Source organism: Lycium barbarum, chromosome 3, assembly GCF_019175385.1.
Source record: "Lycium barbarum isolate Lr01 chromosome 3, ASM1917538v2, whole genome shotgun sequence".
Classification (NCBI taxonomy): domain Eukaryota; kingdom Viridiplantae; phylum Streptophyta; class Magnoliopsida; order Solanales; family Solanaceae; genus Lycium; species Lycium barbarum.
In genome coordinates this window covers 29,171,006-29,196,947 of record NC_083339.1, presented here as the reverse complement: position 1 = coordinate 29,196,947, position 25,942 = coordinate 29,171,006, and the positions used below count along the sequence as shown (strand labels likewise).

Sequence of the window (25,942 nt, the reverse complement as noted above, 5' to 3'; positions counted from 1 at the left end):
CAAAAATTTAACTATGAGCGAGAAACTTCCTTCAAACTCTGGGCTTAGCCGAGTTTCTAACTGTTCTACTCCTGTGGGTATAAAACCCCATTTTAAGTGTCCAAAACCGTGATGTGAATGAAGAAATGGGGTTCTATTTATAGAACCCCAATAGCTATGGTTTTTGTGTTTCAACTCAATGTGGGACGGATTTGAAACATCAAATTCGTTTTAATTTGGATAGAAATCCCAAAACAAAAAGGAAAATCAAAAGATTTTTGTCACAACCCATTTCTACTAAGCCGTGTGGGCACTTACCTTTTCCACCTCGGTAAGCAAACCCTCAACCCAATGATAAATAAGTAATAAATAAATATATCAATCAAGCGGAAAAGATTAATTATGTAAGTCGCAAAATGATATATAATTGAAAAAGTGCAAAATACGGACAATACCTCCAGGGTCTAGTCTAAATCATACAAGAGCATCTAATAAAAATATACAAGTCTTGAGTAATAATACATAAATCTGTCTATGACTCTGAATAGGAATAGTAAGACATAAAATAGGAAGAGCCTTTAAGGCAACGAACACTCGTGGTCACCCTGGAAACTCACAGCAATACTGATGACGACGATCAGCCACGTGAGATGGAAGCAGATCCAACCTGATAATCTACATTCATAAAGGAATGCAGCAAGTGCAAGTCAGTACAATACAACAGTACTGATAGGCATCATCGGCCGACTAAGCATAGCTAACATAATTCAGACAATAAAGCAAGATATGCAGATAAACTAATAAGAAGTCACGACCCAAACCGATGGGCCATGACTAGTGCTCGAGCTGGGTACCCGTATACGACCCGCTAGATATAATCAAACTGAAACTGAAAACAATATGGCACTCCGTAAAAGCATGTTGTGAACTCATCATATCATACATCAAAAAGAGCCTATTTGCTGAGAAGTCACAGTTAACCAAAACATAACAAATATGCAAGCCGACAAGGCTGCCGCTATACACGGGGACGTCCAAGAGGAACTACATCGATATAGCTGACCAAACCGTATATACACAACCCACATATGTCTACAGACCTCTAAGAGTATAGCAGAATCTATGTCAAAAAGATCTCTACCAAAATATATCAAGCTCCGGAACAATAGAGCTCTCCAAGCAGCTGGGCAGAAGTCCTAAGCCGAAGGATCACCAAACTGGGTGTCTGTACCTGCGGGCATGAAACGCAGCCCCCCGAAGAAAAGGGAGTCAGTACGGAAAATGTACTGAGTATGTAAAGCATGAAGTACAATAAAGAAGATCATGACTGAGCAAAAAGTTGACAGGAGACGAGTATGATAATCAAAGATACCAATGCATATGTTCCTTATAAGATGAGTCATGCATACATATATAATATACCGTACCCGGCCCTCTAGTGAGGGACTCGGTGAAATAATTATATATATACCGTACCCGGCCCTCTAGTGAGGGACTCAGTGAAATCATCATATACACACCGTACCTAGCCCTCTAGTGAGGGACTCGGTGAAGTCATCATATATATACCGTACCCGGCCCTCTAGTGAGGGACTCGGTGAAATCATCATATATATACCGTACCCGGCCCTCTAGTGAGGGACTCGGTGAAATCATCATATATATACTGTACCCGGCCCTCTAGTGAGGGACTCGGTGAAATCATCATATATATACCGTACCCGGCCTTGTAGTGAGGGACTCGGTGAAATAATGCAATGAAACTGTGCACGAATACGTACCCGGCCCGGGACTCGGTGAATGATATATTAACGTTATGCACGAGTAGAATATCATGAGCAACCATATGCAAACTAAATCATCATCTGAGACTCAATAGAATAATTAGAATAAACCAACACTTGAGATTCAAAGACAATTATCATGTCAAGTACCACTGAGAACTAGAGTTCATTAGAGTCATGTATGTTCGTCGTTCGCTCACTTTATGTAGTTCATGCCACAAAGAAAGAAGGGATAGCTTTACATACACTTTGGAGCCTTTAGAAGTAAAGTCATCATCAATGAGTAAAATTGAGAAAATCTCGAAGTAGCTCCACATTATCATATTCGCTTTGAAATCATAAACTTGAGTTCTTAAAACACGAATCATCATTATCGTTGTCACCATCATAAAATCATTATTATCCTCCACATCATGAGAAGCTTTAAGACCCATGGACTTTTAGTTTTTGAAAACGTGAAGGTTACGGAAACATTTATGAAATGATACCATAGGAATCATGCCTTTGAAAGAAAGGGGCGAGCCTTATCATACCTGTTCAACCTCCAATTATCTACACTTATTTGTCCGAGCTCGCAAGTCTACATTTAAGAGGATTCACGCAATCACTAGACTCATCGTAGTATATTTGTGCTAAGCTCTCAAGTCAAACTATTTTATATCCCGCTGAAAATCGGGCAGCATTTCCCCTGTTTATATGCCTAGCCCGGAATCACAATCCAACAACCAACAACAACAAAAATACCAACATCAATAACATCATTTCCAACACCAATATGTGCCATAAAACGCCTACACGCTGTTTTCCAACTTCCATAACTAACCAACTTACTACACAATTATTTAACGACTTTATCTCCATAAATAAGCCTTAAATAATACCAAAAGAGAAAGATTCATACCTTTTTTTCTTGTTAAGACAGCAATATCCTCAATATCCTCGCTAAAATCCACCGCAAAACAATACTAGAATCACAACCATGCGTTACTCGGACATAAACCACTACTCCGCGACTTAAAAATTGCTTACTTTTTGTTTCCCCCTCTCTCTCTCCTCAATTTCTAGGATTTTCTAGGAAAATCTGATGAAAAAAAGGGGTTCTTACCCTTTTTATAAGGGTCAAATTCGGGTCGGGTTCACTGTAGCATTTTTGCTCTGTCAGCTGAACTTATAACGTCCATAATTCTGTACTCTGAACTCCAATCGACGAGCGGTTTATTGCGTTGGAAACTAGACTCGACGAACTTCATTTAGGCTTTTGTTTCACCTTAAAACACTTCATATGCTACGAGATATTCGTCCCCCAAGTTGGACCAAAATTTTCACACAAAACATTACCCATCCTTTCTCTAAAGTCGTACTGCTCCATTTCTTTCACTCATTTCCTTATAGAACTTTCCGGTATACCTTATATACATCCTTCACTCATTAAATATACCTAATAATGCTTGCTCCTTATATTCCAAAGTGGTTTTACTTAACCATAACTCAACGCACTTATGTTTCAAACTTGATAAGTGCTTTTTCGAAGATACGGGGTGTAACACAAGCATAAATCAGACATAATTGAAGCCAAGTACACGTCATCACCTAAGTAGAGCATCTAATCCCAAATGTGCCAATTCTTAATATATCGAATCTGAATCTAACATCACAAGTACAACACCAAACATCTCAATGTAAGCTATAATGCAATGCAATAATGTATGGATGTAATGCAGTGTCATGGAAATGTTGTGTACACATGTACTCCGGACGGAATTATCGACATCTCGGTAGCACAACCCAAGGTGACTCGCGAAGTCTAAGTGCCACTCATCCCAGATCTTTGCCTAACAGACAGATGAGACCTCGAATCTTTGCCCACGGGGGTTTCTCACCAGCACCCACCAACAAAGCGTCTAATGGGTGCTTTAGATTTCTCCCATCGCTGGTCTTGCTCACGTCACTCTCATTTTAAAATTAAGCCCAACTCATCACAGTGTTTCATCAAGTACCAACAGTGTATCAATAGTATATCATGAAGAATGAGAGTGTCGTGCAATGCATGTATCAACATTAATAATCATGCTCAATATCACAAGTACCAACAAAGGGGTACGCCAACAATAAATCAGTGTCACAAGTACCAGCGATGGGTACTGCCAACAATATCATAGTCAAGAAGAAACAACAGATTCCAATATCAACTAGCAACACGTGGCATCATGCCAACACAATAGAACAATCAAATCACAACACAACGGGGTGGCTAGCCCCAATCACGCAACAGGGCCCAACCTAAGACAATATCCAACCCAACTTCATACTAGAAGGTTTACATGCTTTCTCCGTCAATATAATCTAAACATATGCTTCTCTATACGAAGTCTCACCAAGAGTAAGCCATACCCTACCTGGATGGCCGAACAGCAAATACCGATATCTCACTTCTTTGTCTTGCCTTTCTGCTGAGCCTCAAGATCAATAAAGTCTAGTCATATTCGAAATTTATATTAGAAACCATGAAGAATGATACTAATATTACTATCATTTAATTTAGGTCAAATCCAACACTAGAATTTGGGGAAACGGGGTCCACAAGGTCAAAACGGGAAATTCGAGGGTAAAATATCAAATTAAGCACTAGGTGATCATAACACAACAACTAATTGCTGATTTAACTCATGGATTCACCTAATTTCGAATTTCAAGTAAAACCCCCAATATTTTGGTATAAACCCTAACTCTTTGATTCAAGAATTTAACTCTAATAATGGAAGGTAATTGATTAACAACCCTAGATACATCATAATCTAGCATAATCCCACTCAATTTCATCATTATTAAGCCTAGATAGAACATTCATTATCTTCACTTTTATCTTCCATTACTAAAGAACTAGTAAGGGAAAGAGGAATCTATGATGATTAGGAACAAGGAATTAGCTAAGGGATTAGCAAGACGTAACACCAAGAGTTTTCTCCAATGATCTTCTAAAACAGTCCCTAAGAGCTCAATTTTCGAAATGGGAATAAATGATAGACTAAGGGCTTATTTAATACACACTTAATAAAATAGCGAGCCTGTTACCGCCGTTCGACGCCTCCCCACCGCTCCCATAGACCACTGGGATGGTCTGGGCCATAAAGCAGTTGGCTGCCTCAACAGTCACCCTGCCGCAACATCCGATGCTGCTGGAATAGAATTGGTACCGCCAATGCGGACACCAAGTACCAGAAACCCAACTAAATTTTGTAAGCTCAATTGAAATCTTTAACCACTCCCGAGGCCATCTGCTCAGAAACCACATACACAAATCCACATAAAAATACGCTACGAACGCACTCGTGGCCTCAAAATTTCCAATGGAGATCTCCTTGACTGAATCAACCCCGATACCTCAATTCCAATTTCCCAATCCAAGTCTCAAAATGCATCTGAGTGCATTGGGAACCGAACCAGATATACACATAAGTTCTAAGCGACCATCCGGACCTCTCAAAATTGACGAATTTTCGAAAAAAGTCCATTTACCCAAAAGTCAACTTTGGGTCAATTCTTTTTCACTTTAAGCCCATATTTCCCAAAAAGTTGTCTGAATCCGATCTAGACACCTCCAAAAGCGTGCCAACTGTTCCCTCGAGTCAAAAGTGAGCTAACCAAGCTTGAAAAGGGGCGAAAATGTCGGAAGGACTATAACGACCAAACGGGTCGTTACAATTTTAGGAAAAATCAAGTTACCATTTTGAATTTGCGGAGAAGGAGACAAGAACAATAAATTCATTGCCCGAATTGGTGAAGCAAATTCTAGAACAGCAAAAAGCAACTACGTTTTGCCCTTTTTGATTGAAGCAAAGATCATCGTGAGCTGGAGAGATGAACGTTGGAGCCTAGGGCTGGTTTGGTTTTTTTTTTTTTTTGGTGTGTGTGTTCTGGAAAATATGGAAAATGAAAAGGGGTTCTATCCTTTTTTAAAAATAGACCGGGTCAATTTGTTTTGGGCCGATGGTGTTGGGGTGATTTGGGCTTGAGGAGGTAATTTGGGATTCAAGTGATGACCAAAAATTGAATTTAAATCATAACCTTTTGTGTTGCAATTGCACCAAAAACGTTAACAAAATAGCTAAATTAAACTCATGCCTTTTCAGTTAAAACCATTCCTTACAACCAGTTTTGAGCTAAAATTGAAATGAAATTATTATTCAATTAATTAATTAAGCTTCTTGACTTCAACAAAGTAAAACAATTATTTTAATTTTTGACAATTAAAAATACTTGCTTAATCAAACACTTGTTTTTTGTGCGCATTGATTTTAAATTGATAAAATAGACACAATTAATACTTAAAATTATATATAAAATATACATAATATATATTAGGGCACTTTGCCAATAAAACAGTGAAAATGTCACCAAAAATGGTTTAGAAAGTATTTTTGATTTTCTGAATAATTCTTTCACTCTGTTTGCGATTCAAGACTTGACTAGTTAATTTGAATTTTTGGAGGGCAAAAATTGAGTGTCAACAGCTTCCCCTCCGTCCCTGCGCAACGAAATTTGACAAACCCGATTTTTGTCCAACCAACTCAACTCATCTCTTAATCGAAAAAAGTGTTGCTGATTTTGAAAATTACGGCGGAACCCTAGCATTGGGTTTCGTACATATCTCAAGCTACATGAGAATTTAGGCCACTTGTAGTTCGACTCATTTTTTATTTATTTTTTTGCAAACTTTCAAAATTCCCCTCGTGCCAAATTTATGAGATCGGGAGCTTGGGACATGATTGGGGGAGTTTGAATTACGACCGAGCTTTGACAGTGAGTTTGCCTACGAATCCCTACCTGCGTGAATTAGGCCGTATGTAGTTCAACTCCATCGATAAAAAAGGGTATTCCTTATGTGGAAGTAACCTTTGGTTTGAGATAGATGACTTCAAACTTTGAGTACGGAAAAGAGGCTTGCAAGTTCTAAGCTATGAATGTGGCATACTTCACACTCATAACTAAGTCCTTGCACTGACATAATTTCATGTACCTCAAATTCGTCTTCACCTAGATTTTAAATGAAAATCGATAGTGCCTTAGCTTAGGTTCAGAGATTACACTGAATGTGAAACTCAAAGATAGCGACCTTTGCCTTTTTGGGGAGCGATTTTGACACGGAAAAAAACACCTACATGCCTTCTACAGGGGTGTATTTTGATGGTGGTTAAAGGTGATCCTCAACTCTCACCCGACGAGTCTTCTCCTCTCTTTTGCAATGTGCCCCGATTCGCTGCTTAGAAAAAGTTCTACATTTGCTCCACATGCATCTGGTTCTGGTCTGGTCAGCCTGCTCCTCTCTTTGGTGGCTGCTAACCTGCTCCCATCTGCTAGGTAACACCGTGATTGACTTTGAAAATGAATACTGCGGTTGCCTGACCTGATTTATATCGTTCTAATCTTTGGAGCGAATACTCCAGTCTCATGACCGGTTTTACATTGCTTTGTCTTTTTTGGGAGAATACTTCGGTCTTATGATCGGCTTTACATTGCATTATCTTTTTGTGCTAATACTGCAGTCTCATGACCTGTTTTACATCGCTTTGGCTTTTTGGGCGAATACTGAGGTCTTTTGACCGATTTTACATTGCTTTGTTTTTTGGGGGGCGAATACTGCAGTCTCATGACCGATTTTACATCACTTTATGTCTTACTATATCTGGTAGTTTATATGCATGGCCCTTTCGGCAATTGAAATAAATGGCCCTCTTAGCATGTTCGTATGAATGACCCTCTTGGCATGTTTGTATGAATAGCCCTTCTGGCATGTTTTATGAATGGCATGTTTGTATGAATGGCCCTCTTGGCATACTTGTATGAATGTCCCTCTTGGTATACTTGTATGAATGGCCCTCTTAACAGCAGGAAAGTAAACATGCAATGGCCCTCTTGGCAGTTTGTATGAATGGCCCTCTTGGAAGCAGGAAAGTAAACGTGCAATAGCCCTCTTGGAAATAGGAAATATGATGGAGATAACAAATATAATCCTTGCAGCTGGATGATCTTTCTTTCGTTCGTAGTGTGGGCTATGACCCTCGCGGTCGAATATGCCCTTTTGTCTTTGTCGTGACTCTTTTGGTCGAGTATGTCTTTACGCTCATTCATTGTGACCCTTTTGGCCTGATATGTCTTTATTTCATCCTTTATGCAGGCTATGACCCTCTTAGTCAGGTGTGCCGTGTTGTTTCACTACGACCCCATCGGCCGGTGATTTTGCCATTATGGCCTTTTGTTCTTTGTGGGCCCTTATGGCCAGGTGTTTGCCCTCATGGCGTTTTGATCCTTTGATGGCCCTTGTGGCTAGATGTTTGCCCTTATGGCGTTTTAATCTTTCGTAGCCCTAATGGCTAGATACTTGCCCTTACGGCTTTTCGATCCTTTTATAGCCCTTTTGGCTAGATATTCGCCCTTTTGGCATTTTCGCTCATTTTGTAGTCCTCATGGCTAGATATTTACCCTTATGGCGTTTTGATCTTTTTATAGCCCTTGTGGCTAGATATTGCCCTTATGGCATTTTCGCTCATTTTACAGCCCTCGTGGCTAGATATTGTCGCCCTTGTGGCGTTTTGAAACTACTGCAAAATCTAAAATAAACTTATCTGCAGAAAAATGGAACGTAGTAGTTGCAAAGTCATAAAGGTGGATAAGCCATTTAAAAGAGCAGGAAACCAATTCAAATGATTGTTTCATTTTCATTTGGCTAGCGTCTCACTTCGGTGACTAGCATCCCATTTTTTTGGTTAGCATTTCACCTTGGTGATTAGCATCCCATTTTGTCGATTAGCGTCTCACCCTAGTGGCTAGCATTCCGTTTTATCGGGTAGCGTTTCACTTTGGTGATTAGCATCCTGTAAGAATCCCACTCGCGGGCAAACAAGTAACAAAGTCCCATTTCCAAGTAAAACATAAATTGAGATACCAAAAAGCATGTGTTCGACATGGTTTATAATTCCTCTGAGCCTCGTTGATGTGGGTGGCCAAATGCCATCCTTTTAAAGATTTAGGCTGTGATTGCTTACGTCTTCGCCTTCTAGCATATGGCAATTATCTTGATGCCTCTATGAATTTTGAATTGTATAAAGTCCCTCCTGATACTTGTACGACCTATACTTACAGAAAATGGTTAGTAGATACGTTGCCGCTTTGCTAGTTACCATAGACAAACTTAAAAAAACTTGTAGAAAAGTTAATGGCATATGCAAAACCGTCTTGGATCCTTTGCTCTTTGTAGAGGCAAGCTGCGCTTTCCATCGTTTTGGCGATCTTCGACCATACTCTTTAGATCTTTGCTTTTTGTTGGAGAGTTTGGTATTCCTCTTCAACAAATGGCTCCTACTAATGGTCAAGAAAGGTCGTTGACGACTTCTGCAAAATTTTAGAAAACAGTATTAAAAAGTCACCATGAACAACAAAACACTTATAATAGAGGAGAAAGTTCAAGTGTAGCCATTTGGCTTGTGTCGTCAGATAGGCATTGTTTAATATTTCTAGTCGTTGTTGAAGACTTGATTTCCATTTTGTCTGTCTTGATAGTCTCGATGTGCATTTCGGCAAATCAAGCATCCCTTCAGCTGGATCGATAGCCTTGATGCTTGACGGTGTTACCTTCAAAAATTCTTGTGCAGAAGTTAGTAAGGAATGAAATCTCAAGTTGGATATGAAGTCGTTCCATGCAATAATCTCCGTCTTTGGTCAATGCTTTTGTTAACGTCGTGCTTTGAGAAGTGGATTTGACGTTGGAGGCTAACATAGCCGATTTCAAGACTTCCCATAGTATGTCCCTACTATGTTTGGGGATTTCTAAAAGGGGGAGATATTTCCTGGTAAAGGGCATTTGGAACTTAGTATCTTGAAGTTTGAACAGAGATCATCTAAACTGCTTTAACAAATTGCCTTAGTTTTAAGTTATACCGACGACGTCCTGTGTCGAACCCTAAATTGGAATTTTTGTGACCCTCTCAAAAATTCTGCCCCAATTGAAACTGTGTAGGCGACCTCTCGTGCCGAGTCTTGTGAAGGAATTTTTGATATCCTTCTCAAAAATTCTGCCCCAATTGAGGGTTTTGGATCGGCTGACTCTTGTGCCGAATCTTGATCTGTAAGAAATTTTGAGACCCTCTCAAGGTCTCAAAATTTCTGCCCCAATTTAGGGTCTTAAACCGGCTAACTCTTAGGCCAGACTTGTTGATGGAATTTTTGAGATCTTCTCAAAAACTCTACCCCAGTTAGGCTTGTGTGGCATAATCTCTTTGTGACAATTCTGAATTCTCCTTGGAGTCTTATCTCGGAGGGTTCTTAGGGATTTCTTAGGATTTTATTTGATATGAACGATCTCAAAAAGCGCCTATGTATTCCGTAATGATAGGAATCAGGTCGAACATAGTTTGGCGTACGGGGGTAATGGTGTACTAGAGATACGTATGATGTTCATTCTTCGAGCATAGGAAAAAGAGGCTTACAACCTCTTAATTATAAATGTGGCCAGCGACACATCCATAAGTAAGACTTTACATGGACATAATTTCCACATTGCTTTGAGAACGTTGTCATTTGGATCTCTGAAAGAAAAGGGGACTAAAATTGTCGTATTTCTGAGTTATGTTTGTACATAAAGACTTGTGTTGTAGTTTTGACACAGGTCTTGACTTTGTTGGGTAGTTCGGTATTCCTCCTTAGCATACCGCCTCAGTTTGACGGCGAAGAAAAGTATTTAAAGACTTGACGTTGATTTCTATAAAATTCATAATACAAACCGTTAAAGCATTCAAAGGCAATGACAATGTATTTCTTAGAATTGAGAGTAGAGTTAAGAATGCCGCCGTTCACCTTGTGCCGTCGAATAGGCTTTTCCTTGATATGTTTGCTCAACGTTGGAGGCTTGAAGTCCACTCCGACTGCTTTGTGATGATCATGATTGGCCCAGCGGTGCCGTTGATCTTTGACACTTAGTCTTGTTGTGCTATTCTTTAGCACGCTTGTGCGGTATCTTCGTGCTTGATTGATAGACCAAGCGCTCACTCATTGACGTGCGATTCCTGCAAGATTCGAATACAATCGGTAGTAAAATCATAACGTTGTTATGATAAAACAAAGGATACGATAAAGCAGGAGTTAGAAATAAAGCCGTTTTGGCTTGTGTTGACTAAGGTGCGAAAATTCAGGTAGCGCCTCATAGTCTTGATTCTTGATATCAACTTTCCATAATGTCGTCACCTGTAATATTTTGAGAACAAGTGTTAGTAGACAGAATGATATGAAAGGAATAAAATTGAAGATGGAGTTAGAGGTAAAGTCATTTGGCTTATAAAAATGAGGTCGTGGTGGGCCGTAATAGCACCTTTGATCAAGGTCTGTGGACTTGATGCCAGTTTGGGGCTCTTCGCCTTGTATCCTTCTTGTCCTTGTGCTCACAGAAAAATTTCTTTAGTAGAAAAATGATTGACTCGTGTTGATCCCACTAAATGCGTCATGACAGACAGGTGGTAGCGGGAATATAAATGGTCGTTTTAGGGACGTCACCTAAGGTGCGTTTCTTTTTGCTTGGATTTTCATAAAAGCAAGGAGTCTTTTGCTTGATTGGGTCACTTTGGAGTTTGAACAAGGATAGTAAAGTTGTCGAACTACTTCTTTTTTTTTTTTTTACATTTTAATGTTGTTGGACAGGTAGCGTAGCGCATGGGTGGGCTAAAAAAGATCGTGACTTGAGTTTCGTAAAAAAAATGTCAGGTAGCGTAGCGCATGGGTGGGCTAAAAAAGATCGTGACTTGAGTTTCGTAAAAAAATGTTTTGGTAGTCCCCGCGAGTCAATCATAAAGAAAGAAAAAACTCAAAAGGTAATCGCATTAGTCTGTTGGTCATAATAAATAAAGCAAGTAACATTTGTTTTGCTTGAAACATAATAGTCCAGAATCCAGTCGAAATGGAAGACTTTAAAAACGACCTATGGAGCTAACTGAAAGGGCAGGATTTTGATCATTTGGTAAACTTTGAGACTAACAAAATGGACACGGTAAGATTCGAGCGTTTCGTACTCGAACATGGGTCTGTATTTGGAAAGCTTTTCTAGAGTAATAAAATTACGGGTTGTGATTGACTCTAGCTGATTGAGTAATACTAAAATATATCGATGACGGGTGCAACTTTGGCAATTTATGGGTAGGAAAAGCGAACTTTAGGAACGATGTGGTCAATGATAATTGGCAATGACCGGGTAGTATTTTCTTAGAATATTTGATACATTTGGACTTTTATGTAAGGTTTCGAGAGCTCGAGTGATTTTTGGTGAACTTTGAGAAAGTTCAATTTTGGGTTTGCGTGCTTAATGACATTCTAGGACTTCGAAACTGAATAATGGACCATTCATGTTCAAAGCAAATCAGATGTATTTAAGCACATAAATAAAATTGGCATGAAAATGCATATTGCATACCACGTAGCACATAAACAACATATATCACGTCCTAATCATTCATGACCTTTTTAAGCCCAAGGCAAGCCTATTAGATTTGAAGGATGTAGATGCCATTAAGACGTCCCGTTTGCCCCAAACTTTATGAATATCGAACGGGGATACATAATAAGGGAATGGGGTAAACAAATCTCAGTCCCAAGCAGGGGTAAAAATCCTAAACCAAACCACCGTGGGGGTCCTTCATCGTCTCTCGGACTTTCCGAGCTCCTCTCGGATGAAGTCTAAAAAGTAAAGTAAAAAGTCCCAACCCCAAGAACAAACGGTTCGTATACGGCATGTACATCCTTCAATTTTAACATAGTTGGATGCGGTGTCTTCGGTTAATAGGCCGTCTTGACACAGAGTATTCTTCCTATCGGGTTAGGATGTGTCTAAAATATCCAAACCACCCAGTCTACTTCACATTTGGATTTGGCTTAGCTCTAACCTAGGCTTATGCAAGAATGGATTTTTCGAATTGACCTTGGACCCAAGTAGACTACTCAGGGTGAACCGTTGTCAGCCGTTGGGTGACCGTACACCAACTTAACGTTCAATGTATTCCAAAGAAGAGGTGTTTCGGGTTTTTTTAGTTAAGGCTAGATCGCGATTCCGCCTGTCCCCTTTGAAATCATACTTTTTGTCAAGAGTGGCGGAATTTATGATGTAAAATGAATGACAGTTATAATTGCGGAATTTAAACACATAAACAAATAAGTACAATTAAAGTCACATTATATTGAAACCCTTATAGTTAAAACCCAGGAAATCCCCAACAGAATCGCCATCTGTTACGGTTCACTTTTACGTGGGTTAAGGCATAAAATCTACTAAGAGGTTGTTGGTACTCTAATTGGATTTTATATTTTTTAGAGTCGCCACCTAATTTATTAAGGAAAATTAGGAAAATCGAGTTAAAAAGGGTTTATTCAAACAAAGAAAAAATCCTTTTAACCAGAGTTCGACTTAAGGGTTCTGGTGATTCCCTAGGGAAGGTTTTAAACACCCTAGTATTAAGGATCCATAGAATACGGTTGACCTTCAAGCTTCAATGTGTGATTAATGTGATTATTTGCTAAAACGTTTCTATTCTTGCAAAATTGTCACGTCATCTCATAACTCCATTTTTTTGGCAAAAAGTCTTTAAGGAAAAGAGATTTTTTTAGGAAAAAGGTTTTATAAGGGTTGAAGTCGTTTCGTTTCTGAACCAAAACACACTTAAGATTTTCTCTTAAGTAGAGTTTCTACTAACTTGGTCCAATGTCATGAGTTGAATGCTTATATATATTTGGAGTATTCTCCCTTGAAAATAGCATAAGTATCATAAGAATAAATAACGAAAACGATTTCACTTATTTAATCATTTTAGCTCGTTTAAGGTCACAATATTCCCTACCAAAGCCATTTTCCCAAACTTGGGGTTTGAAGGAAATTTCAGTCATTTGAGTTGGGTCTAACCCAAAATAAGCATTGGAAAACTATTTTAAGGCTCAAGACTTACCCATAAATATTCTTTTCCACTTTCTTTTCTCAAACTCTTTAAATCATGAAATATAGTTTGAAGATTACTTAAAGGTAATCAATTTTTGTATAAGAAAACATTTTGCTTACTTTTATTTACTCTTAGACAAATGGAATATAACTCATGTATCTCTCGAGTCCAATTTGAAACATATTCGAGTCCCTATCCGCATCATTTACCTAATTCTAGGTTCTAACTTATAAGGGTTTCAATATCTACACAAATGTATTTTTTACATGTTTATACAAAACTAATGTAAACATATTATGAAGGGAAGAGAAAGAAAGTTTAGCTTTTTGGCCTTGGACCCAAATCTTTTAGCAATCCTATTCCAATAGGTCATCTATGCTCTTTCCAGTTCTTCGTCCAAAGCTCCAACACTCCAACGCTCTAAGCATCCGACTCTCTTAATTTGTCCTTAAGCGTTGCTCCATAAATTCGTTTATTTGTACCTCGCATATTGAAGGGAAAAGTAGTTAGTCAAAATAACACGCCACCCCATAGGGTGACATTTATGAACATAATAATAATATCCCTCAGACTCGTATCAAACTTTGAGAGCTTTGATTACGGAGGCTCAGACTCATGTTTCCAAATGTGGCAAAGGATTCGAAACATGTCTTGGCTGCAAACTTGTGGCCATTTTAGTTGCCGCGCCAAATGCATGTTCGTTCCTTCCTCGTGACAATACTATGAGGTCATTAACGCCTAAACCGAGGGATAACCTTTCCGGACAAGGCATGGCCTCAAAAAAAAATCATTGGCCCCAAGTATAGCATCTGTTCATATCATTAACCTTAAGTGCAGCAATCTGTTCCTTATCAGAAGCAATAATATATCAAAATATAGTTGCTGCTATATTTATTTTTCAAGTGTAGCGTTTGTTTCTTCGAAGTATAATGCTATGAACCAGCAGCTCAACACATCAGTAAGTTTCAAATCATACCAGCAATGTATAGCAACCTTTCTTAATAGATGGGCACAGCGACAGAGCAACAACAAGGAAGCAACATAGGATAGCATCCTGAGCATAACAAAGGCTCAATCCACAAGAATAGCATTTACTTTGCCAAAAGGGCAACAACTACTCAAAGGCAACAACACAGCAGCGGTGTAGCAGTAGTTGTGCATGGCATCTCAAGTGAAACCTCTATTCCCTATCTATAGCAGCTCATTTGTCAAAGTACAACACTTTGAGAATTCCAGAAGTGCAGCAGTTTTCCAAGGGTCAACAGTAGATCAAAAGTGCATTAAAAACATTCCTCAGAATGGCAACTATTTATAGCGAGCAGTTAGCCTTAAAACATACAACTATTTGTAGCCCAGTGTAGCAATGGTTCAGCAGTAGCTCAACGATGTTTAAGATTGAAATCTCCCTCGAGTTATGCAAAGCAAGAGATGGTAAAGAATGAGTATCCCGAAATGAGTAATTTGAACAAAACATCGACGCAAAAGCATTTCATTTGTTTTGGAAGATTATCACAACTTAGTTAAGTTAACACAATCATGTAGGGTTCAAGATTAAGAGTCTAAAAATAGATGAGCACATACCACAGCTTCTTGTTCCTATTTGATGACCTATTTAATTATTCTTTCAAAAAAGAGTTAAGGCAAAGCATATTTAAAACTGACCAAGCAAGTTGAAAGTCCAAATATTTTCTCCATTACTGGTGTTTTAAGACCACACTGGACATGATTCATTTTGATCAAAAGCATATCAGTACTTTAATATTCAAATAGACATTGTTGAGGCTAAACACATAACAAAGAGGAGAAAGGACTGAACAAGGATTCATGGGGGAATTACTGGACTTATAATTCATCATTAAGGCTAAAAGGAGATCTAAAACTAAGCATATTTCAATAATCTCAAACACAGAGGCAGTCTAAAACATCACCAAACACCGAAAAGCCAGGTTAGCCAAACAGAGAAAACCCAACCCTTTTTGTGAAGAAACATTTTTCCTCCTAGTCAGCTAATGATCCCTCAAGGCAGCATAATCATTCTTCTTCTTTTTTTAGTTAACTAAGGATATCTTAAGCTAGCATAAACAACTAGATCACAATCTTTTGAAACCATTTGAAAGTTTCTGCAATAACATGTTTTAAACTCATAGATTTGAACATTAGGAAAAAAACATTTTGGCTTAAGCAAGCCCAAATTCATTGTTTAACTAACTTAATATGTAAAATCAGGAAGCTTTGTCAAACAAACAAGTTCATCAGCCAAAGATTGCTATATCATAAAAAGAAACATATGGTCAATCATAGACAATTTGCAACCTTGGTTTATAGGAACCTACTTGGCTATTGAGTTAAGAATTGAACAATAACATGTTCTAAACTCAAAGATTTGAAAGGACATTTTCTAGCTTCTTAGCATACTTTCCAGTTAAGCTAAAACAAGTTTCACATTAGTGGAGAAAAAAGAAGAAGAAAGGAAATGAACCAATATGTTGTTGAAATTAAGAACCTTAAAGTAGAATCTGATACCTCAAAACCAACAGAACAACTGAAGCTCAAACTTTAAACATGTAACATGATAATCCCATGCTGAGTTTAAATCATACAAGCTCAGGTTTTAACAAGCAGTTTTAAAAGAAACATAAGAAGCTAAACATAAATATCATGCCCAAAAACCGAGGATTAGCACAACATCAAATAATTGGGTATGAACTCAAGCTACATATTATTTGAACAAAAGTACCATCTCAACCAATTACGTGTATGACAAAACTTAAATTTTACTATTTGATTACAAATTATGAGAAGAGAACTCAACAGAAATCCAAACTTGATTAGAAACAATTTGGTTTTACGCTTTGCAAACACTAGACATGAAGAGGAGGACCAGGATAGAAATGCATCCACATGAATTCAAACTTACAGAACATACGAAAATGATTACTTGAACTGGAGGAGTAACTAAGGTTATTTATCCATTTCTTCTCTAGCTTAAAAAGTAGAAATCCAAATTAGATAAACACTGAGATATTAACTTAGGAATAGGGATTAACACAGACTTCCATACTCAAATACAATTTATTTAGAAGGAAAAATACATGTCAAACTTCAGGAAAAGCTAATAAGGGTCTGGTCATTTGAAATGCTTAAGCAGGCACATTTTCGCTAGGCGAATCAGTTGTTGTTTTGGTATTTTAGTGATCTAAACACTTTGAACAGATCTTCAAATACCTCTTAAATGTAGTCTAACATTTACAAAGTGAAAAGCAGAGAAACCAAATCTTTAAGTGCAAACTCAGATTTTTGAAAGAAATTTTGAGCTAGGACTCAAAGAAAGGAGTTGGAACAGATACAACCCAACCATTTTGAAACAAGAACATTTCTCCCATAACACATCAACTAATTCTACCAAAATAGAAAGTAATGTATACATGTTTATACTACATTTTGATATCTAGTGAACATGACATTCAACCGCAGCTTACTCATATTCTATCCTCACAACGCTTCCACATAACTTAGAGCCAAACAAATATGACCTATTGACAAAATATTCTGATTACTTCCTGTCTGCAAATTACTTCATATCTAGAATTGTTTTTGCATTTTACAGGGAGTTGTAGGCATATTTTACAAGACAAAAAGGCCCACTTTTCATAGGAAATCCTAACAAAACAAGGCAGTCAACATAATCTAGATAAATCATTGTAACAGCAACAAGCCATCGGTTATGAATGTGAATCCTTATAGTAACATTGGTTCGAGCTAATCAAAGATTGCAACTATGGCATTTTTCAACAGTTGAATCATACAACATTTAGGATTAAACAGATAAAACAATTGCCTTAAATTCGAACCAACACAACCATTAGCTATATTAAACTATATACCTTCTAAACCAATGTACTAAAACCTAAGAAAGCATAAAACAGATTTGGAAAGCCATAAACATACCAAGGCAAACACAATAAAAATAAAGGGAGGGGTAAAAGTTTAAAATAAAGCAGTTAGATTTGATTCATACATATGAGTGCTTAAACAAGTTTTAAAAAAAAAGGGGGGGCAATGTTCCCGAAAGGAAAATTAATATTTAACAAAACTTAAACATTTAGACAAATAAGAACCAAAGCTAGACAGAAACGAATAAGTTGAAAATACTAAAAGAATTGTAAATAAAAGAAATGCAAAGGAGAGAATGTTACCTTTTTGTTGAGCAGCGACGGGGGCGACGAGAGTCGACGAACAACCATTCACCCAAACCAAGCTTCCGACGAACGAAAGCGAGTTCAAAAATTTAACTATGAGTGAGAAACTTCCTTGAAACTCTAGGTTTAGCCGAGTTTCTAAGTGTTTCTACTCTTATGGGTATAACAACCCATTTTAAGTGTCCAAAACCGTGATGTGAATGAAGAAATGGGGTTCTATTTATAGGACCCTAATTGCTAGGGTTTTTGTGTTTCAACTCGATGCATGTGGGATGGATTTGAAACTTCAAATTTGTTTTAGTTTCGATAGAAATCCCAAAACAAAAAGGAAAATCAAAAGATTTTAGGAAAAAGCAAGTTACCGTTTTGAATTTTCGGAGAAGGAGACAAGAACAATAAGTTCATTGACCGAATTGGTGAAGTAAATTCTGGAATGCAAAAAGCAAGAGCATTTTCCCCTTTTTGATTGAAGGAAAGCTCATCATGAGCTAGAGAGATGAACGTTGGAGCCTAGGGCTCGTTTGTTTTTTTTATTTATTTATTTTTGTGTTAGAGGAAATAATGGAAAATGAAAAGGGGTTCCATCCTTTTAGAAAATGGACCGGGTCAATTTGTTTTGGGCCGATGGTGTTGGGGTGATTTGGACCTGAAATAGGAGGTAATTTGAGATTCAAGTAATGACCCAAAATTGAATTTAAATCATAACCTTTTGTATTGCAATTGCAGCCAAAATGTTAGCAAAATAGCCAAATTAAACTCATGCCTTTTCAGTTAAAACCATACCTTAGAACCAGTTTGAAATAAAATTGAGATGAAATTATTATTCAATTAATTAATTAAGCTTCTTGAGTTCAACAAAGTAAAAATATTATTTTAATTTTTGACAATTAAAAATACCTACTTAATCAAACACTTGTTTTTTGTTCGAATTGATTTTCGAATTGATAAAAAAACACAATTAATACTAAAAATTATATATATTTACATAATATATATTAGGGCACTTTGCCAATAAAATGGCGAAAATGTCACCAAAAGCTGTTTAGAAATTATTTTTGATTTTCTGAATAATTATTTTACTCTGTTTGCGATTCAAAAAGCTTGACTAGTTAATTTGAATTTTTGGAGGGCAAAAATTGGGTATCAACACAGTGTAGTCTGCTTCAGTTAGTTTAGTTCAAACTATGTAGCTTAAGATTGATATGAAGACTATATTGCTTTGAGTATTTTTTTTTTTAGGATTAATGTATGCGTTTAAGGTTGTATACTAGCTTGATGCGGTTGCTAGTTGAACTTAGCATTAATTAATATTAGTTTGAGTAATGTTGACATGAACATAGTTATGAACTAAGTACTCTAATTTCCAAAATATTCACTACCAAAGCCTAGTTTTACAAAAGCCCATTTTTAGCTTTGCTGTGATAACTAGTTGAACTTAGGAATTAATAGTTCTAAATTTAAGTTCAAACGTTATTAGGGTAAGTTGTTTAGTTTCCTCTTAATGTTTGTTTCATTCTATAAATGCTATGTAGTTCTTATAATGCAGTGTTAGATGCAATTTTGTTTGAATGAAATGTTTGAAGTATGGCTTTAAAGAATGTCACTAGTTTGTTTCAGTTTGAATAAGAGTTGTTAAATTTAATGGTTTTCCTGATCTATCATGTTGTAGGATTAGCTAGCATATTATTGCTTGAGTTTAGATACGAACATAAAAGGGACTCTTTCTATTTATTGATTTAAAAGCAGCTTTTCACAAGATGTTATTCTTTATTTGTTATCAGTCAATCTTCCCTTTACTTGGTCCAAATCTGAAATGGTTTCAAACATACCTGTTTTACCCTCATACTATTAAGAGCAATTCATTTGACTATGTCTTGGGTTAATTTTGAACTAAAATATGGTCATATAAGAACTAAGAGTATGATGAACCTGGTGCCTCCCTCTTTTGTCATATTGTGTGTTTAGTACATTTGTCCAAGTGTTATTGTGTTTGAGTTACCGGTTGTTGTCCTGTTTTTATGTCATAGTCATTTCTCTGAAAAGATCATTATTTGATTTAAAAACCACTTATAAGGACTAGACCAAAAGTACCTTTTTTTTATTTGACTGAGTACCATCTTTGGAGATTGAGTTTGTGATAATCAAACTGATTATATGATCAAGTTCTGAATGCTAAGTATTGAACTTTTTTCTTTTTTGCTTCATCTGCTAGTGGTCTTTATTTTGTTTAAGATATTGCTCTCAAACCATTTAATTATCCCATAAAGAAATCCTTGTCCAAGTGTGAAATCTATTTCATCAACCAGTAATGCTTCACCAAGTGTGGAAAACCTATTAAATTAAGAATGAGAGTATACACTCCATCTTCTAACTGTTTTTTCTTTCTTCTTATGATTGGACTTGGTTTATTCAGAAGTGGAAATGAAGATTTCCCTTAACTCTATGTTGAAAAGCTTACAAGTCTTGTATTTAAGTCTTCTCTATTTCTATGTAGTCACCTGATTTAGGTATACATAATTGACTTGTTTAAGTTGGTCTGAATTGAAAAGGTTGAGTGTCAACTCAATATCACCTCAGCTTACCCCCAGTTAGACAAACAGTCTTTGTCTATTAAGCATTAAGTTTTCCCAACCTGCTATGTAAGTGTGTCTGTGTATGTTTCTTATTTCATGACTTTAAGTTGTTAATGGGAATTTGTTTATCCAAAATTGGGATTGATGTTTAACCTGTTTTTCCTAAATTATAGTTTAAGTGTAGCTCATGATGATTGTGATTGGAGAGTGATGTTATATTCAGGTGTTACACTAAATACCATTACTATATGAAGCTGATTTTCAAATAAGGACATATTGCTAATACTGCTATTTAATTGAACTTCACAACATAAAAGTTATTACTTAATCCCCTCCTTAGGATTAACTATCATAGCCTAGATAAGTTAATTAGAATGTCTTTTTCCTGCTTAAGTTTTCTTTATTCTATTATCATGTAGCTGGAAATCTTATCTTTTAACCAATACTAAAGAGGAAACCCAGAGTGTTTGAGGGGGAATGGTTTAGTCAGTGTTTTGATTTCTATTTAACATAAGTTGGTTTTGCTTGAAGTAAACTCATATGAATACAATAGTATATGCTAAATATTCCTGTTTGACTATGCTGCTTAACCCTCACTTGTATACTTCCGGAGACTTGAATCCTTTGTCAAATTGACCTATTTCCAAATCTGGATTAAGTAGTGAATTCATTTAATAGGAGATTACATTTTATTCCGCTTGGATACTGTTTTGTTGAGAAACTATTGTTGGATACTCATTCTTCACCCTTCTTTCTTTGCATGACTTGGGAGTTACAAATCCCAACTGTCCTTGAGGTCTTTTCGTGGGCTGGTTGATGTACTGTAAAAGGGCTGATGGTTGTGTTCTGGTATCCATGTGATCAATGAGCTGCTGCATCTTTTAGCTGAAATGTGCTGCCCTCAAAGGCTGTAGGATGTTGTTTTCTTGAGTTGTGAACTTGATGCAAAGTTGTTACGCTTGATATAATTGCTGTTTTTTTAGGGAAAAGTGGTTGTACTTGAATAAGTTCACTACGGCTCGTTGCTACTGGCTTCCTACCATTTGTTGTTGACCTTCAAGGGCAGAATGTTGCTGCATTTTAAGGCAGATCAGTGTTGCACTCTGATGAGTTTTTTTGTCATTACCTTGTTACTGCTATACGATTGATGAGACTGTTGTGATCAGTTTCCTGTTGTGGTGTTTTTCATGGCAAAACTTGCTATATTTTGGCTAACTAGTCGAGACACTTTGATGAAGAACAGATGCTATCCTTGGGTTGAACTTAGTTACATTTTAATGTTGCACATTACCGCTAACAAATACTACACTTGAGGTATTACTTGCTGCCATTGCTATGCGCTATTACCCTTTGGCTAATGATATGCTCGCTGACTGAACCACTGTTGTGTTCGAAATGTTATGCTACGTTGTTGCCTCGCTGCTGTTTGTTGTGGCTGCCCTTTATTAAATGCTTAATGTCAAATAGGCCACCGATGGGCTGCTGTTATGTTTCTCTGAGAAACAAAATGCTACCTTTGAAAAGAAATAAGCTACTGATATACTTTGGCAAGTTGCTATTTCACTTAAACAAAGTCAGATGCTACATTTGATAAAGGTTCACTGATTTGAACACAATACTACACTTGGGGCCAATGAGAACATTTAATTTGAGGTTATGCCTTGTCTGGAAAGGTTATTCCTTGGTTCGGGGAATGATGATCTTATAGTGGTATCACAAGGTAGGAACCAACATGCGCTTGGCAAGACAACTAGAATGGCTACTAGTTTGCAGCCGCCACATGATTCGGGCTCCTTTTCCATATTCGAAACCATGAGTCTAAGCCTCCGTAATAAAAGCTCTCAAAGTTTGATATGAGTCTGAGGCATATTATTATTTATGTTCCTAAACATCAGGTGGCGTATCATTTTGACTAACTACTTTCCTTTTCATTGGGCAAGGTACCAATAAAACAAGCACGGAAAGCAAAGCTTAAGGACAAAGTAAAAGGATCGAATGCTTAGAGCTTCAGACGAAGACAAGAAGAGTACGGGATTTTGGCCCAAGGCCGACAAAGCTAAACTTTCTTCCCTTCTTTATTTTTGTATAAAACATGCTTATTTTATATGTTTACATTCACTTTCTTGGAACATGCTTTTTGTTGTAAATATTTGTATAGATATTGCAACCCTTATAAGTTGGAACCTAGGATTCAAGTAGACGATATTTCAAATTGTACTCGAACGATAAAAGAGTTGTATTCCCTTTGATTAAAGTAACAAAATGTGAAAGAATGTTTTCCTGTACAAAATGTTGATTATCTTTGAATATATCTTTAAAAGTACATTTCATAATTTGAGAAACTTAAGAAAAGAAAGTAAAATGAAAATTTTAGGCTAGACCCAACTTAATGAATTTAGACGAATGGGATTTCTTTCAAATCCCGAGTTTGGGAAAATAGTTCTGAGGATATGGTTGACCAAAGAGATAAAATGTGGATAATGTATGAATTAATAAAAGGCTATACATATATGTATACATATGTATTTTCTTACAAACAAACACATGGCATTAGTTTCAGACGAGGCACACCCGATATTACTATCCTTATAAGTAAAAGGATAAACTATTTTTTACCCCGATATTTTAAATTCGTACTCAAAGTACCCTTACTTAAAGGGAATTTGTTTAACTCTTTTAAAGACAAAAAGATATGCCATGACAGTATTTTTCGAAATTGGGTAGGTAAAGAGGGAGAATTCGAGATTCTAGAGTCTAGCAAAGACCAAACAAACAGAGAAGAGAAAAAAGAAAAGGACAAAAAAGTATACGGGAAACTAAACAAAGCATAAGCAGTTCATACAAAATCACACATTGAAGCTCGAAAGTCAACCGTATCCTACGGATCCTTAATACTTGGGTGCCTAACACATTCCCTAGGGGATCACTAGAACCCTTATATAGAACTCTGGATTACGAAGGATTTTTCACTTTATTTGAATAAACCCTTCACCACCGATTTTCCTAATTTCCTAAAAATTAGGTGGCGACTCTGTCACGACCCAATTAAGGGTCGTGTAGGCACCTACCTTTCCCACCTCGGTAGGCAAACCCTCTATCGGATAACACATCAATTAAACAAGACGAATCATTTTAACCAATAGATATTTAGAATTAACAGCGGAACATCATAACATACTTAATAAACCCAAGTATTTAATATGGTTACAACAATTAAATAAATATAGACTCGATTCGATTCGATTTCCCATGACCTGGTCTAGACTAGTACAAGAGCAACTAATAAATCCAGATTACCACTACATTCTAAGACTCGACCTCCATCTTGGAATAAAGTGAGAGGAGGCCTTCCAGATAGGTACCGCGCATTTCTGCATATCAGAATCCAGCAACTGAAACAATCTACACCCCGAAAAGGGTCTAGCAAGTGCAATATCAGTACAATCCACGCGTACTGAGTAAGTATCATAGGCTGACAATGGTTAGAAACACATATCACTAAAAGAATTCATAAACAACCATGATAATAATTAAATCAAGCCATACATCCATCTACTGCGCATTATAACATCAACATCATTAAATCATAATTGCCCTCTAATAACCACGAGTCAATTTCACAACAATTTCATAAGTCAAATATCTTTAAATTCGTCGTTTTAGTCCATTGGTCAACTCATCATTATGACACCTTTTATCCTACATCACTTAGGGACCAATATGTAACTGATCTTACGGACGATCTACAGAATAATTCGACAAGTACAAAAAACAAATCCAAAACCAAGCACGCGTTATTGCCTAAGTGGAGCATCTAAACCCAATTGTGTCAAGTCTGAATATATCAAGTCAGAATCCAACATCACAAGTACAGCACCAAAACGTCTCAAAATCAAGTCATAATGCAATCCAAAGCAATAGTGTATGAATGCAATGCAATGCCATGCAAATGTTGTGTACACCTGTGCTCCGGACAGAAATATCGATATCTTGATAACCCAACCCAGTATGACTCTTGAAGTCTAAGTGCCACCCGTCCCAAATCTTTGCCCAACAGATAGACGGGACCCCGGATCTTTTCCCACGGGGGGTTCTCACCGGCACCACTCTGGGGGACCCGCGGAGTCCATGCACTCACTCAATCAACGATTTCAGAACTAACATCGGATATCGGCCATCTCACATCACTCTAGTAAAACTGAGCCCAGCTCATCAAATCTCATCAGTATCTCAACAATATGTCATGAAGAATGAGAGTGTATGCAATGCATGTATCCATATCAATAATCATGTTCAATATTACCAGTATTAACAATCGGCACGCCGACGAGATATCAGAATCACAAGTACTAACAGTGGGTACGCCGAGAATATATCCAAGTCATAAGTACCAACAGTGGGCACGCCAACAATATAATAGCCAAGATGGGACAAAAAATGTCAATATCTACTAACGGCACGTGGCATCAAGCCAGCACAATAGAGCAATCAATCACCACACAACGGAACAACTAGTCCCAAACACAAAATAGGTTAACCAATTCGATATACATTATTACCACTTCCCTAACTCAGCCTAATAACTTAGAACAAGTAATTTCACCTTCTACTCACAATCATTCGTCACAACTCAATCTAGAACTCAGTCCGAATCGTTGGTACATTTTATCCTTTCATTTATCAACTAGATTCACTATTAATGGCATAACATAATTAATCACATATTATGGGAATTCCCATTGTGAGACATAGAAGAATTAGGTATCACCTACTACTCCCAAGTCACATAAATCCACCTATATTCAAGAAAACCATATCAAACATACTAAAGAATCTATAGGCCACAAGCCCGAACATACAAATCACACAACAATACCATCCTAGGATTCCATCCCAAATCTCCAATTCCTATACATGCATTGTCCGTTCCTTCTAATAGATGAATATGGAAAACTAACCAGAGTCTACCGAAGAAAAGCCATAACTACTTCATGGCCGAGCGGGTGCCACGAACATCCATTAATTTTTCAACTTGATCTCCACATCGTAATCCGCACGAAAGAGCTTGGAGACAAACATGAGGCCCAAGAATAGAACTACCATTTATAACCCTTATAAGAGATTTCAGATAATTAAGGGAGGTTTGGGACCTTAACCCACTTTTATATCCCATCTACAACAACACTAGGTGATTTGCCAATTTTTAAGCTTATATTGGGAAAGACCCATTTCCAAGATCCATGAAAGAACTCATTTTTAAAAGGAAAGAAGGTAGGAATCTAGGTTATTAACTCATTTAGATGAAGAACATGAAAGATTACCTAACGGGGTTCATGTGAAAGATAATGCTAACCCAACATTTCTCCAACTCTAGATACTTGTAATACCCATTAGATATTTCTCTATGTGAAGACCCTTAGGAGTAATTTACTAGGTGAAAG

At 37.1% G+C, this 25,942-nt stretch overlaps 1 long non-coding RNA gene across 6 annotated transcripts; it reads right to left on the bottom strand.

The window, feature by feature from the left end:
* Window positions 1-379: 379 nt before the first annotated feature.
* Window positions 380-18,469, bottom strand: LOC132630901 (uncharacterized). Of its 6 annotated transcripts, XR_009578732.1 has the most exons (5): window positions 11,125-18,469; window positions 10,614-11,000; window positions 4,160-4,236; window positions 1,121-1,210; window positions 380-654 (listed from the first exon to the last, which is right to left on the bottom strand). It is a non-coding gene; the product is annotated as an uncharacterized LOC132630901 (long non-coding RNA). The 6 variants fall into 6 exon arrangements; XR_009578736.1 differs by lacking the exon at window positions 1,121-1,210; XR_009578733.1 differs by lacking the exon at window positions 4,160-4,236.
* Window positions 18,470-25,942: the final 7,473 nt, after the last annotated feature.